Source organism: Xiphophorus couchianus, chromosome 21, assembly GCF_001444195.1.
Source record: "Xiphophorus couchianus chromosome 21, X_couchianus-1.0, whole genome shotgun sequence".
In the NCBI taxonomy this organism is placed as follows: domain Eukaryota; kingdom Metazoa; phylum Chordata; class Actinopteri; order Cyprinodontiformes; family Poeciliidae; genus Xiphophorus; species Xiphophorus couchianus.
Genome location: NC_040248.1, coordinates 2982754 through 2996885, shown reverse-complemented (window position 1 = coordinate 2996885; position 14132 = coordinate 2982754). Strand labels below are relative to the sequence as shown.

The following is a 14132-nucleotide window of genomic DNA, read 5'->3' as shown; positions in this document are numbered from 1 at the left end:
CCTTTGTTTGCTCTCCACGGAAATTGATCATTTATTGAATAATCACGACGCGCCATCAACCTCTGACTGTTAATCAGAAATCAGAAGTTAAGCATCGTGTTTACGCAGCCTCTCACTATCTCCCCTTTGTTTTTCTCGGTCCATATCGGGGTGTGTGCGCGTGGGTGTGCGTGTTTTTTCCTTTTTTTCCCTCTCCTCTGCCTGTTCTGCTGGAGGGACTTGTGAATGGCAGCCAATGGGAGGGTAGAGTCCCCTCAGCCTCTCTGACATCCACACAGCGAGAAGTGATGCAGCGCCGCTGAGACGCGCAGTCGGGGCGGAACAACGGGCAACAAAAGCCGCAGCGAGCGGATACTCCGCGATCCGGCGTGCGGGGTTTTCTCTTTTGCGGTTTTTCTTTTTTTTTACTATTTTGTGCGTCGTGGGAAAATCTCTCTCCGCTGGAATAAACTTCAAGAATCAGGTAAGCGCGGATTTGCTTCGCTTTTAACTTCCAAAACGCAGATTAATTATTATTATTATTATTATTATTATTATTATTATTATTATTATTATTATTATTATTATTATTGTACATCCCTTCAGCTTAAATACCAAACATGCTCCGCGAAATGACAGTGTCCGGATTTTAGCGAGAGGTCCGCACGTCTTTAAGCCTCAAACGGAGCAGCAATGACTGCGTTTGTTAAATCAAAATATTTTCGATGCGCATCCAGGTTTCTTTAACTTTTCCGATGCGTATTTCTGCGGGGACGCGTTGCGCGTCCTGCGCCGATCAGATGCGCATCTTTCCTGCTGGTTTGTACCCGCTGGTGGCGGATCCACGCCGCGGACAGACTTCAGATGATGTGGAGTTTAGTCAAGTTGTCTAAAAACACCGCGTCCTCCAGGGTTATTGACAACCACGACCTGTCTGTGAATGTTTAATGTCCTGCCTGAATAATGCAGCGCGGCTATAAAAGGCTGTTTTACTTAAGCCTGAGTGATGGGGCGATGTGTGCAACCCAGGGAAAAGTTGCCTCCAGATTGCTCAACCTTTTTGTAAAAAACTGAGGTAATGTGTCTGATCGCAGCCAAGAAGTTGGATGAGTTTCTGCTTTGAACGGACGGAGTTTACATTTGAAAAGGAAGAGGGATTTTTTTTTCTGGTCTTTTTGTTTTTGGATGAAGAACTTCTGAGCTGCCCTGTGAAAGGCAAAGCCGGTCCGACTGGAGCAGACGGTCCAGGTTTGAAGTTCAGAGATGAAAGGGACAGAGGTGGAATCTGGCTGATCAAAGTCAAGCAGAGGAACATGGGCGGCGCTGCATATTTAAACCTGCGGGTGTGTGGGTGTGTGTGTGTGTGTGTGTGTGTGTGTTTTCCACCAGTACGAACAGGTTAACCGTGGGGAGCATCTCTCTTTCTCCTGTATATCTTCTCCCGGAGTGTTTTTGTGGGATTTTCCGACTCAAGATGAAGGGTTAGTCGTTGCTCTGACGTCACAGGATGATGGGTTTACCCCTCGGCCAGGCGACTATGACCGGTGACCCGAGCTGATTGCATTATTTGTGCTCCAGATGGACCTCATATCGAGCATTTCTAGTCGTCTGCACAGCAACATCTGGAGCTAATGGAGTCCCGTCAGCCGCTGTGGATCCTAAAAATGATCCGGTTCCCTCTGTGGTTCCGTCTCAGGCCCTCTGGGTGTCGAACCGGGTTTCCAGGGTCGTGTTTGGGTCGTTTAGTCAACATTTCCTCCATTTGGTGACAAATCAACTGAAGTTATTTGATGCCATTCATTGAAATGTAACATTTGTTTCTGGTTTTCTCAGTTGTTGACCGCATGGTGTCTTTTATGACTTTGTATTGTTGTTTTTATGACTAGAGCTCTTTGAACTGCCTTGATTGAAATCAGGATACTGGAGTTGCGTTTCATTTAATGTCCAAAGTTTTTGCGACTAAAATAAAGTGAAATGCTCCATAATGAGATGGATTCCTAGCAGAGAGCAGGTGGACAGACACACTTCAGGTCCGCTTCTCTTTAACCACGCAGACAAGAACAGCTGGGACAGATATTACATTTTGTCAACTGTCATCGTCAAAATCATAAAAACACATAAATATGTTTAATTTTCCATCTACTGTTAATTACTGTTGGTTTAAAGGAGCTCAGTGTTTCGGTTGTTTTGCCGTTTTTCCCAGATTTGTTTCCTCATAGAAGCTGAATGTTTGGTTCTGGTCTTGTAGATTAAATGAGTCTAAATCTGAGTCACACAAAATGTTGCCAAAATCTTCTATTTCAGTTCAGGTGTTTTACCTATTTTAGCCAGAAAATTAGATTCACTAACATCTTTATTTAACACAAAGGAATCCATTGAAAGTCACTCTAACCAAAGCTAACAACCGTAGCATATATTAAACCAAATTAAATATTGTCTCTATTGATTCTTCAAACTGTTTGGTTTCCTTCTACAGTCCAATAACGTTCATGTTTGCTTATTTTTACTAACTTTGGGCATGTGTGTTTTTATGTCTGAATGATTCATAGATCAGAGTTTCACTGCAAAAACACAACATGTTACTTCAAGTATTTTTGGTCTAGTTCTAGTGCAAATATCTTAGTACACTTGAAATAAAACAAAACTAACCCACAAGTACCTTTTCAGCTTGTGGTAAGTCAAACAAAATTCCTTAATTTTGATTTAAAAAGTACAAATTTTACTGGCAGATTATTTCACTTATAACATAGAAAGAATGTCTTGTTTTAAGTAAAATAATCTGCCATTTTTTCATCATTATTAATGAATTACTGACTTAAAACAAACTCCTATATTTAGCTGAAAAGTTACTTATGAGTTAATTTTGTCTTATTTCAAGATATTTGCACTAGAAATTAGACCAAAAATACTTGGTGAGCTTTTGTGTTTTTGCAGTGTAATCCTTGTGTCTCTAATTTAGCAGAGATTTTCACAATAAAACTAACTTAGACATCTTGGATTAAAATGTCTAAGCTGCAAAAATTAATCTTACCAAGTATTTTTGGTCTAGTTAATAGTGAAAGTATCTTAGTTCACTTGGAATAAGACAAAACTGACTTAAAGGTAACTTTTCAGCTAGAAATAAGAGCTTGTTTGGAGTCAATAATTTGTTAAAATTGATTAAAACATTGGAGTTCCACTGTTTCCTGTTGTAATCTGCCAGTGGAACAAGAACATTTTCCTCAATATTAAGAAATTATTGATTTAAAACAAGCTTAAGAGTTACTTGTAAATTAGTTTAATCCTCATTCAAGTGTAAATTAGACAAAAATCCTTGGTAAGATTTTGTGTTTGCTGACATGTGGCTTAAACATCAAGTAGAAAGAAATCTTTGTGGTTGTATGTTGGTTGTTTGAGGGCATAAGACTTTTCCTTCATGTGACAACAACCCATGATTCTCGTGTTCATTGCTTGTTTTCCTCATAAGTTCAGGAAGTTAATGTTTGGGTTTCCTCACAATTACAGTAGCAACTTCATGACTCCCGATGAGACAGATTCCCTGCAGAGACGTCTGTTTGTGGAACAGTAAGGACTCTAGAAAGTGTCGCATGTATAGATGGACGTCTCGCCTTTTAATACGAATTCAAACAGGAAGCAGAAACTCTGACGTGAGTTCATGGAGCAATCAATATCACGGCCTTCTGGGCCGTATTTGGTTACTTCAATGGGTTTTTGAGTGAACAACTAAGGATGTGGGTTGAATGTTTGAGGTTTTTAGAACCAAACAATACGGAAAAGAAAATTAGGATGCAGTAAAGTCAGTCTGTTGATGTTACTGCAAAGATTTGAGGACTCTTAATAGACGATAAGTTGTTCCAGAAGTTATTGCAATAAACAGTAATATTGTTTTCAGGTAATTTGAAATTATTGAGCTCGTATTAGTTTATCATGCGATCAATTGATTTATTGTTTATTTTTAAATTATTTTGTTCAGACAAGGTTTTAATAATTTTGGGTTTTCTGTTACAGTTTAGTTTTATTTTGTTGTACTTTTTGGTTTTACTTAATTTTTTTGTTTGCTAATTTTTTGTTAAGCATTATTAGTTAAATATTGATTCGTTTTTTTTATAAGTTACAGTAGTAGATTTAATATTTTCATACTTTGGTCAGAATCAAGTGCAGAATTAAAAATGGGTCAAAGTGTTTTGATTATGTTTACATCAGTAGGATAATAAATACTCAATAGAAGAAACCATTTTCAATCAATCAAGATAATTAGCAAAGTACATTTCAGCAACAAGGCAGTTCAATCATAAAAACGTTAAACAACAACATACAGTCACCGTTTGAGAAACCAGTCACAAACATTTTGATGAGTTCCATCGTCAAAGTCATAAATTCACGTCAAATATGTTGGTCAATCTTCCATTGATTATGGTTCAAAAGTTTTTATTTTCAAAAAAAATTTTCCAGTTATTGTTAAACAACTGACTGACTTTGCCGTTTCATCCCAACTTCTGTCATCCGGCATTTTGTGGAAAAGCGTAAGTGTCGCCAGGAGGAAAGAGTCAATTTCAATCAGACTGAAAAGCTAATAAATAGATTCATAAACACGAAAATAAAGAACGCTATGTTTTAGTTAGCTTGAATAATACACAATATAGTTCCAGTTAGTTGTAGTTTTCACCATTTAATTAATGTCTTTATTTATCTGGGTCATTAGGTGAACATGTGCACCATGTGAGCTGGAAAGAAAGAATCCCTCGGAGACGCAGTTGCCCGTTTGAGGGCATTGGTCAACATTTCCTTCATGCAATGAGAAGTTGCTTTGTTGCGTTGATCATTCGTTTGTCCGTTGGAACAAATTTCCTCGCAGGCAGAGTGGGAACTTCATAACTCGGTCTTTGCCTAATGAGACGGATTCCCTTCAGAGACGTCTATTTATGGCACGGTTGGAACTGTAATTGGAGGGAAAGCAACCTAAAGGGAAGAGATGATATTCGACTTCTGATGCGTGACATGAAACGATAACATTACTGTTGCTATGGGCAACGGACTCCACAATGTGGAGAGAGATTTAGGTCAGTAGCTGCGTTTTCATTACAAATGTGTTTGCTAAACTTCGTTGATATTCCGCTCATGTCAGAAAAACACAATTTGTACCTTACAGAGTTTCCAACTAACTAAGAACGTGATTAAAATTACAGATGAATAACTTGCACAACAAGTCATTAAAAATCATCCTCCAACCACTTCCTGTTGTCTTCTTTGTCATTTCCACCAGTAGTAGCATCCTCTGTAGATCAACAACAAGATCTGGGAAAAAAACAACAGAATTCAGATTTTTTTTTTTTCTCATAAGTTTGACATCTTTTCTCACAATTCCAATTTTGTTTAAAAGATTTCAGACTTTTTTTCCTCAAAATTTTGGCTACTTTCTCAGAATTTTGAAAATTTTTCTCAGGATTTTTAATTATTTTTTTGAATTCCGACTTTTCTGAGAAATCCGTTTTTCTCTTCATAATAAAATGTTTTTCAGAATTTTGACTTTTTCAAACATTTTGAAATTTCTTTTTAGAATTCTGACTTTTTCGTCAAAAATAAATAATATAAAATAAATAAATATATATATATATATATTTTTTTGTTTACTTTTTCTCAAAATTCTCACATTAATTCTGATTTTAAAGTCAAAGTTATAATTTTGTCAATTTATGCCAAAATCCAAACAGCCAAACATTCATATGTGTCGACGTCAATTATGTCGTTAGCAAATAAAAATAATCACTTAACTGTTTCTTCCATGTGATAGGATTTTCACGTTATCCACACAGAAAGTCTATCCCAGATGAATTTACCACAGTAGATTTCAGAGTAGTAGTAGTAGAGTAGTTTAAGAGTAGATTTACTTGATGGTGCAGAAACTTGATGAGAAAAATATCCTCTTCCATATCGATCATGTGACTCGTATGATGTGAAAAAGGTGTTTCCGTTGCTGATTTGCGCCATGCACTAATTTTGATGCGGCCGAAAAAACCCATCTCATCCTCCCTTAAAGCCTTTCCTCGAAAAATATGATTTGTTTTTAAATTTTATGTGTTTCCATTAATTAAGCTAATTAATTTTTGTAATTCCAACTGTAGCTATTTGTCCTTCAATGAGACGTGAAGATAGATTTTGTAGTTCACACCTTGCTGAACAACAGATAATTATCTCTTCCTGCTTTGTGTAGGTAAACTCCAATTACACATAATTAAACTCATACATTGATTTACTAAATGACCAGACAGAGATGCTACGTTTTAGGTAAAACTGATGAGCAGCGGCTCAGGATCTGGTCCTGGGAATCCAGAGTTTCATTATGAAATCACTTAGATTGCTGTTATTTGGATGTGAGACGGAATAGATGGCTGCCAATGTTGAATAATACAAGCTGCCAGCATATTTATTTTTTATTTTTTTATTTTTATCCTCCCTCCTCTTAAACTTTGGCTTGGCTCCACAGCTTTTCTAATTACGAAGTGTCTGAGAAATTGCTTCACAACCAGAAAGCCAGCAAGCAGTCGAACTGCATCACCAACAAAACCCTGACAGACAGAGGTTAGCGAGCTTTTTTTATTTTTAAAAAATGTATTTTTATTGGGCAAACACATTCCTGCGTTCCCTTTAAACTGGAGGATGCACACATTCAGAGGGAGGCAAACAAACGACGTACAAAAGAAGAAAGGTGTTTGGTACTCTGCGCGCTTCTCAACACAATTTAACAAGATATATTATTGAGCCAGGAGGCAGCGGAGAGCCAGCAGTGGGCTGCAGTCTGACAGGGGCAGATAGTGATTTACAACAAAGCCCCCTGGACCGTGGCACAATTCCAGAGTCACGGAAATGACACTCCTGAAGCAGGCCATGGAAGCCATTTCTTACCTTATATCACCTGAGGACATTATCGTATCGTTTATCATTTATCGCAATGAATTTCTTATCCTGAATCATCGTTTCTCAAGATAAATTAAAATTAAGGCTGTTTAAAAACTCTCTGTGTTGTTAGTTTTAACTTTTTTTTTTCTAAAGAGCATTAATACATTTTAAAATTTGAAATGCGGTTTTGATTTACAGTTTAAAAATGTAAATCATGTTTTTTTTTATGTGACTGGAGTCCTACACTGCAAAAACACAAAATCTTACCAAGTATTTTAGGTTGAGTTTCTGGTGGAAACATTTTACTGCGGCTCGGGCGGTTGCTGAGGCAAAAACTCGGGCGTGGGAGGAGTTTGGAGAGGCCATGGAGAAAGACTTCCCCACGGCTTCGAGGCGATTCTGGTCCGCCATCCGGCGTCTCAGGGGGGGGAAGCAGTGCAGCACCAACACTGTTTATAGTGGGGATGGTGTGCTGCTGACCTCTACTTGGGACGTTGTGGGCCGGTGGGCAGAGTACTTCGAAGACCTCCTCAATCCCACCAACATGCCTTCCACTGAGGAAGCTGAGCCTGGGGACTCTGGGTTGGGCTCTCCAATCTCTGGGGGCGAGGTCGCCGAGGTGGTTAAAAAGCTCCTCGGTGGCAAGGCCCCGGGGGTGGATGAGATCCGCCCGGAGTTCCTTAAGGCTCTGGATGTTGTAGGGTTGTGTTGGTTGACGCGACTCTGCAATATCGCATGGACATCGGGGGCAGTTCCCCTGGATTGGCAGACTGGGGTGGTGGTCCCCCTGTTCAAAAAGGGGGACCGGAGGGTGAGCTCCAATTATAGAGGGGTCACACTCTTAAGCCTCCCTGGCAAGGTCTATTCAGGGGTCCTGGAGAGGAGGGTCCGTCGGATAGTCGAACCTCGGATTCAGGAAGAGCAGTGTGGTTTTCGTCCTGGTCGTGGAACACTGGACCAGCTCTACACCCTCAGCAGGGTCCTGGAGGGTGCATGGGAGTTCGCCCAACCAGTCTACATGTGTTTTGTGGACTTGGAGAAGGCGTTCGACCGTGTCCCTCGGGGAGCCCTGTGGGGGGTTCTCCGGGAGTATGGGGTACCGGGCCCTTTGATACGGGCTGTCAGGTCCCTGTATGACCGGTGTCAGAGTCTGGTCCGCATTGCCGGCAGTAAGTCGGGCTCGTTTCCGGTGAGAGTTGGACTCCGCCAGGGCTGAGCTTTGTCACCGATTCTGTTCATCACTTTCATGGACAGAATTTCTAGGCGCAGCCAAGGTGTTGAGGGGATCCGTTTTGGTGGTCTTAGGATCTCATCTCTGCTTTTCGCAGACGATGTGGTCCTTTTGGCTTCATCAGATCGTGATCTGCAGCTCTCGCTGGAGCGGTTCGCAGCCGAGTGTGAAGCGGCCGGGATGAGGATCAGTGCCTCCAAATCCGAGGCCATGGTCTTGAGCCGGAAAAGGGTAGAGTGCCTTCTCCGGGTCAGGGGGGGTGTCCTGCCCCAAGTGGAGGAGTTCAAGTATCTCGGGATCTTGTTCACAAATGAGGGAAGAAGAGAGCTGGAGATCGACAGGCGGATTGGCGCAGCGTCTGCTGTCAAGCGGGCGCTGTACCGGTCCGTCGTGGTGAAGAGAGAGCTGAGCCAAAATGCGAAGCTCTCGATTTACCGGTCGATCTACGTTCCCACCCTCATCTATGGTCATGAGCTTTGGGTCGTGACCGAAAGAACGAGATCGCGGATACAAGCGGCCGAAATGGGTTTTCTCCGTAGGGTGGCTGGGCTCTCCCTTAGAGATAGGGTGAGAAGCTCAGTCATCCGGGAGGGACTCAGAGTAGAGCCGCTGCTCCTTCACATCCAGAGGAGCCAGTTGAGGCTCGGGCATCTGGTCATACAATGTTCTTTCTTTGTGATGACTTCAATTTTTTTGCCTTTTCTTCAAAGTGTAACAATAAAATTTTATGTCACATTTCCAACAGCTTGAACTTCACAAAGTTAAATGCAAACAAGGTTAAGTAAAATGGAAAGTGGAACAATCAAATGTATCAAATATAAATCATATATCAAATCAAATATATAAAAAGTGTTAAAAAGACAATAAAACAATAATAACAGATAAGCTGTAAGAAAGTATTTTGGAAAATGCCTTTTGTAAGTGAATTAATCTTCCAGTAAAACTTGTACTTTTGACTTAAATCAAGCTGAATATGCTGCTGAACAATTACTTATACGTTAGTAAGATTTTGTGTTTTTGAAGTGTTGTTTTACAATTTGTTACTCTATTGGGTTTTTATTGTGAAAATCACTTTGGAGTCCCTTGTTACACTTCAAAAACACGAATTCTTACCAAGTATTATTGGTTTTATTAGTAAACTTGAAATAAGACAAAAAAAAAACGTACAAGTAACTTTTCAACAACATATAGAAGCTGGTTTTGAGTCAATAATTGATTAAGATTGTGTTTTTGAAGCGTATTAGAAATGGGTGTCTTTCAAAAAGAAATAATAAATACTTTTCAGCACCATAAAATATTGTGATAAAACTTTGACGCCAGCCAGAACAACCCCGAACGTCCAAGGACACCAAACATCCACCTGTGTGTTAATATCGAGGCGTAATCGATTTCTGGGCCCTGTTAAGACTCCGGATTGGATTTGGAATTAAATCTCTGTATCCAATGTGAGGTTTGGGCGAGGCGGTGGCGGCGGGGGCAACAATAATCACCTAATGGTAGAAATCACAAGTCGAGATCACTATCAAAATCTCATCAGCTGTTCCTGGCTGCAGGCTGAGCTCGCCGCCCAATTTCATGGAAATTTGTTCGCGGGTTTCCGCAGACGCCACGCAGACACTCAGATTATGTGACGGAGGTGAAAATACAATTTCCTGCAGAGGTAAAAATGTAACGCACACCCTAATGTGTTTGCATTTCGTCCAGATTTCCGGCTGCAGTCCAGAAGGAGCTCAACGTTTCTTTCCTTTTTCACTAAGTCAGGAAAAGCAGAGCTGGAAATCCCATTCGGAAGTCATTTCTCGAATGTTTTGGCGCTGTTGCCTTCAGGTAGGAAGAGTTTGAGTGAGTGCAGCAGACAGATCATGTCCGCCGGTCCTACCCCCCCCTTCTACTCCTTTACTCTTCTCTAGTTGGATTCCTGTCTGAGCAAAGCCCAGAGGCTTAACTCTGGCTGCAGTAAGTGGACTGAGGAACGCTAAACACTATCTGGGGGAGGCTGCTGAACATGACAGCCAGTTAATAAGAGTATGGAAGAAGAGAAAGGAGGAGAAAAGACTCGGTGCTGGCATGAAGGAGGAGTGAGAGGACGGTACGCAATCATGGAAAAATATCACGGTTTTATAGTTCCAGCCCTGAAATGTGTTGCTTTGCATTTCTTTAGCATCGGCGATTTGATTCTTGGATGTTTGCTGATTTTTGGGTTGAAATTAAACCTTCGGTTTCTGTACTTTGTCAATATTCCGCCAATGTCAAAAAACCGCAATTTTGCAATTTCCGCTGTTTCCATTAAATAAGAGACATGATTAAATAAGTTTGTCATTAAAAAACATTCATCCTCTCACCATTTCCTGAGTTTTTTTAATTGCCATGTTTCTTTTAAGCAAATTTATTTTTGTAATTCCAATTTGTGTATTTTTATGTGACATGAATAAACAGCTAAAGTCAATTTTAAGCATCTTTTAGATCAAAAGTTTAATACTGAAATTGTATTCGCCTCTAATGTGTGCATTTATACTTTCTTGTTTAATTTTTGGCAAGTAATCAAAAGAAAACTTTTGAAATTAAGAAATTTCCAAATATTTTTCCCAGAAAATTTATTTAAAAATTTCTGAGTTTTTTCTAGAAAATTCGTGACTTTTGGAGCTCTGAATGTTTTTTGTTTTATTCCTGGAAAATTTTAGAGATTAATCTCGAAATCTCCGCTTTTTTTCTAACAAGCTTGTGACTTTTCAGATTCTGAAATTGTCAATATGTGGGTTGATTAAAAAACTTCTGAGATTTTTATATATTTTTTAGAAAATTTCTGAGAATAATCTTCAAATTTCTGTGTTTTTTTAACAAGTTTTTGACTTTTCCAATGCAGACATTTCCAAGTTTTTTCACATTTTTTCAAGAAAATTCTGAACTTTTTGAGCCCCAAAATTTACTTGTTTTTTCTGAAGAATTTTATATTAATCTCAAAAAAGTTTACATTTTTCTGTAGAAATTTACTCCTCCTGTTTTTTCTAACTACAATGGACCAATACACCGTCATACCCTCGAGATATAGGAGCTTATTTTAACAAATCTGACTAAACAATTGGGACGTTTTTGAAGTGGCTCATTTTCCAGACACCAAAAAACATTAATTTCGAAAAGCTGTTTTTATATGGAAGCATAAAAAGATGCAAAATATAAATTTTGCATAATAGGACTCTCTTAATGAATTATTGACTTAAAACAAACTCCTATTTTTTACTGAAAAGTTGCTTGTAAATTAGTTTGTCTCATTTCAAGTGTACTGATTTATTTGCACTTGAATCTAGACCAAAATACTTGGTAATACTTTCTGGTTTTGTAGTGTATATCTTGAAACCGGTGCCCAGACATGACTGTCTGAATATTGGGATTTTTCTCAGTAAATCAGTTGGTCAGGTTAGTGGCATAATATTGGTTGTTGGTTGGTTGGAGGGTAGAGGTCGATCAGGAAGAGAAGAAGGGATAAAAACGGAGGTAGAGTTTAGAAATGGGGAGAAGGCAGTAATGATGCTTGCTTTGCTTCAAGAGCTGTCAACTTCAGGCAGCGCCGGCTGCTGGGACTCTCTATAAGACGCCTTGCGACTTTAACCCCTCACACTCTGGCAACAGCCCGTAATTGCGTGTGTGTGCGTGTGTGTGCTGGAGTGTGACTCGGAGTGTCAGTTTTTCTTGGCAGCAGTGAGAGCAGAGTGATGTGATTTTCCCTCTAACAGCCTCCAGGAGTAATGATCCAGGTTATCTGGGATGACGTGGAACACCTCAACCCGCCGGCCATCGGATCGCCACAAACCGGCCCGGCAGCTCCAGGGAGACGGTGTGTGGTGGCGCTGCTGCGCGCGCAGCCCCTTCCTCTGTGGATGATAGCCTGCTGTCTGTGCTGTGAATGATATCTGGACTCTATGTGCTGCACAATGCCTGGTCTTTATTTTTCTGGGCTAGCCGTATTGCTAGTTGCTACAAATGAGCAGGGAGACACACCAGCAGAGATCCTGTTTACTGTCAGTCCCCTGAGCTACCAGAGCTACCTGAGCTACCAGAGTTACCTGAGCTACCAGAGTTACCTGAGCTACCAGAGTTACCTGAGCTACCAGAGTTACCTGAGCTATCAGAGTTACCTGAGCTACCAGAGCTATCAGAGTTACCTGAGCTATCAGAGCTACCTGAGCTATGTGAGCTACCAGAGCTACCTGAGCTATCAGAGCTACCTGAGCTACTTGAGCTACCTGAGCTATCTGCTGTTGGAATTTTGACTCTCATAATTGTCTTTTTATTATAATTATTAATATTTTTTCCTAAAATCTCTTTTGCCTCAAATTCTGACTTTATTTTGTCGAAGTTCTGGTTTTAATCTTAAGACTCTCAGAAACATTTTCATTTAAATTTATAAAAACTAAACAGCTTTTGTTTTTCACTTAAAATTCACTTTTTTCAGATTTCCGATCTTTTTCTCAACATTTCAATTTTAATCTTAGAATTTTGACGTTTTTCTCAGAATACTTTTTTCTCAAAATTCCAACTTTTCTCTCAAAATTATGATTTTCATCCATGAATTTAGACTTTTTTTCTCAGAATTCTTTCTTCTTCTCTCAATTTTGACCTTAGTTCGAAGTCCTGCCGTTTTTCCCCTCAAAATGTTTACTCTTTTTCAAAATTTAGATTTTATTAATCAAAATTTTTATTTTTCTTAAAATTTTAACTTTTTTCTTAAAAATCCTGATTCTTTTCTCAAAGTATAGTAATAATCTCCTAACTGATTCTTCCTGGTGTCTGGACCGGCCAGGGTTTTGCTGTGAAATCACGTAGCTTTCGGTCTTTGGGTTTTGTGCAAGTTGGGTCAGTGTCCCTCCCTCTGTGGATCCAGTCTGCTGTCTGTGCTGTGGAGGATATCTGGTCTCTATTGTTCACATTGTGTTGCACAATGCCTCGTCTTTATTCTATTTTTTGTGCTAGTCATATTGCTAGTTGCTCCAAATGAGCAGGCGAACAGTAAGCAGAGGTCCTGTTGCTGTCGGTCCCCAGAGCCAAAGAAAGGAGAGGTTCTGCTGTTGTTCTGCTGCCTCTCAGAACATCAGGACGGTTTATTGTGAGCCAGGCAAACAGAAAACCGATACGCACGCTACCTGTCGAATCAAAGCGAGCGCGCCGCGGTGGGACCGCGTATTCCTCTGGGAAGGACACAAAGCAATAATAACATCAGGCTTGTGTTTCAGGCGGGCGTCTCTCCGCCAGCAGGAGGAACTCGTCTCCTTTGTGGAAAGGTCGTCGCCGCCGACCCCCAGCAGCGTAACGCTGAGCTCTGACACGACAAACTGACAAACGGATGTGGTTTGGGTCTGCAAGGCCTCCAATTACTGCTTGATGCCGCTGTCTGTCAGAGACAAACGGGGCAGGAGACCTCCGAGTTGAGCCTCGCGGTCTGCCGTAGTTGGAGTGGCTGCGAGCGCTCGCCTTTAATTGAGTTTGATCGAATGAAGGCAACGTCAAACTCGGGTTATTGTTCGCCTCAGGGCAACGCAACAGAATTCAATCTATTGTTGGAGGGGAAAGATGCCGGGAGAGTTTCTTTGAAATGGGAAAACTGCATTAAACATTCCATTTGTATTAATTACATTGCAACGCTCATTAGCATGGCGGCTCCTCGGAGCGGCAATATGAGGGGCAACCGTCAAACCCGAGGCAGATCGGCTGAATACCAGCTGAGTCTGAAGCTTTGGTCCTACGAGGCTTCAGTCACTCAACGTTCAATCGATTGACGCTTTAATTCAGTCTGATGGTTGCAATGTGCAACCGGATCTTCTTTCAATGTCAGACCTTCCAGCTGTTCCATACTAACCCTAACTATTTATGTGAAAAACCAGAAGTATTCAGACCCAACTCAATAATTTTCATTTGAAAGATTTATCGTTTTCCTCTTTCTACCAGGGGTGATAAAAGTCTTTGGTCTCAACTCGTACAGTTTTGTTTAGAGATTCCATAATTCGTTTTATTTCTGTTGTTTTTGTTCATT

The 14132-nt window shown here is 40.4% G+C and overlaps 1 protein-coding gene across 1 annotated transcript in view; it reads left to right on the top strand.

Annotated features, from left to right (window-relative positions):
• The first annotated feature begins 236 nt into the window (after positions 1-236).
• The window catches only part of LOC114136629 (cadherin-6-like), a 91731-nt gene continuing 77835 nt past the window's right edge, over positions 237-14132 (top strand). Inside the window, exon 1 of the mRNA XM_028004748.1 lies at positions 237-463. The gene's annotated coding sequence lies outside the window, so the exon portion shown is untranslated. The remainder of the gene's footprint in view (positions 464-14132) is intronic.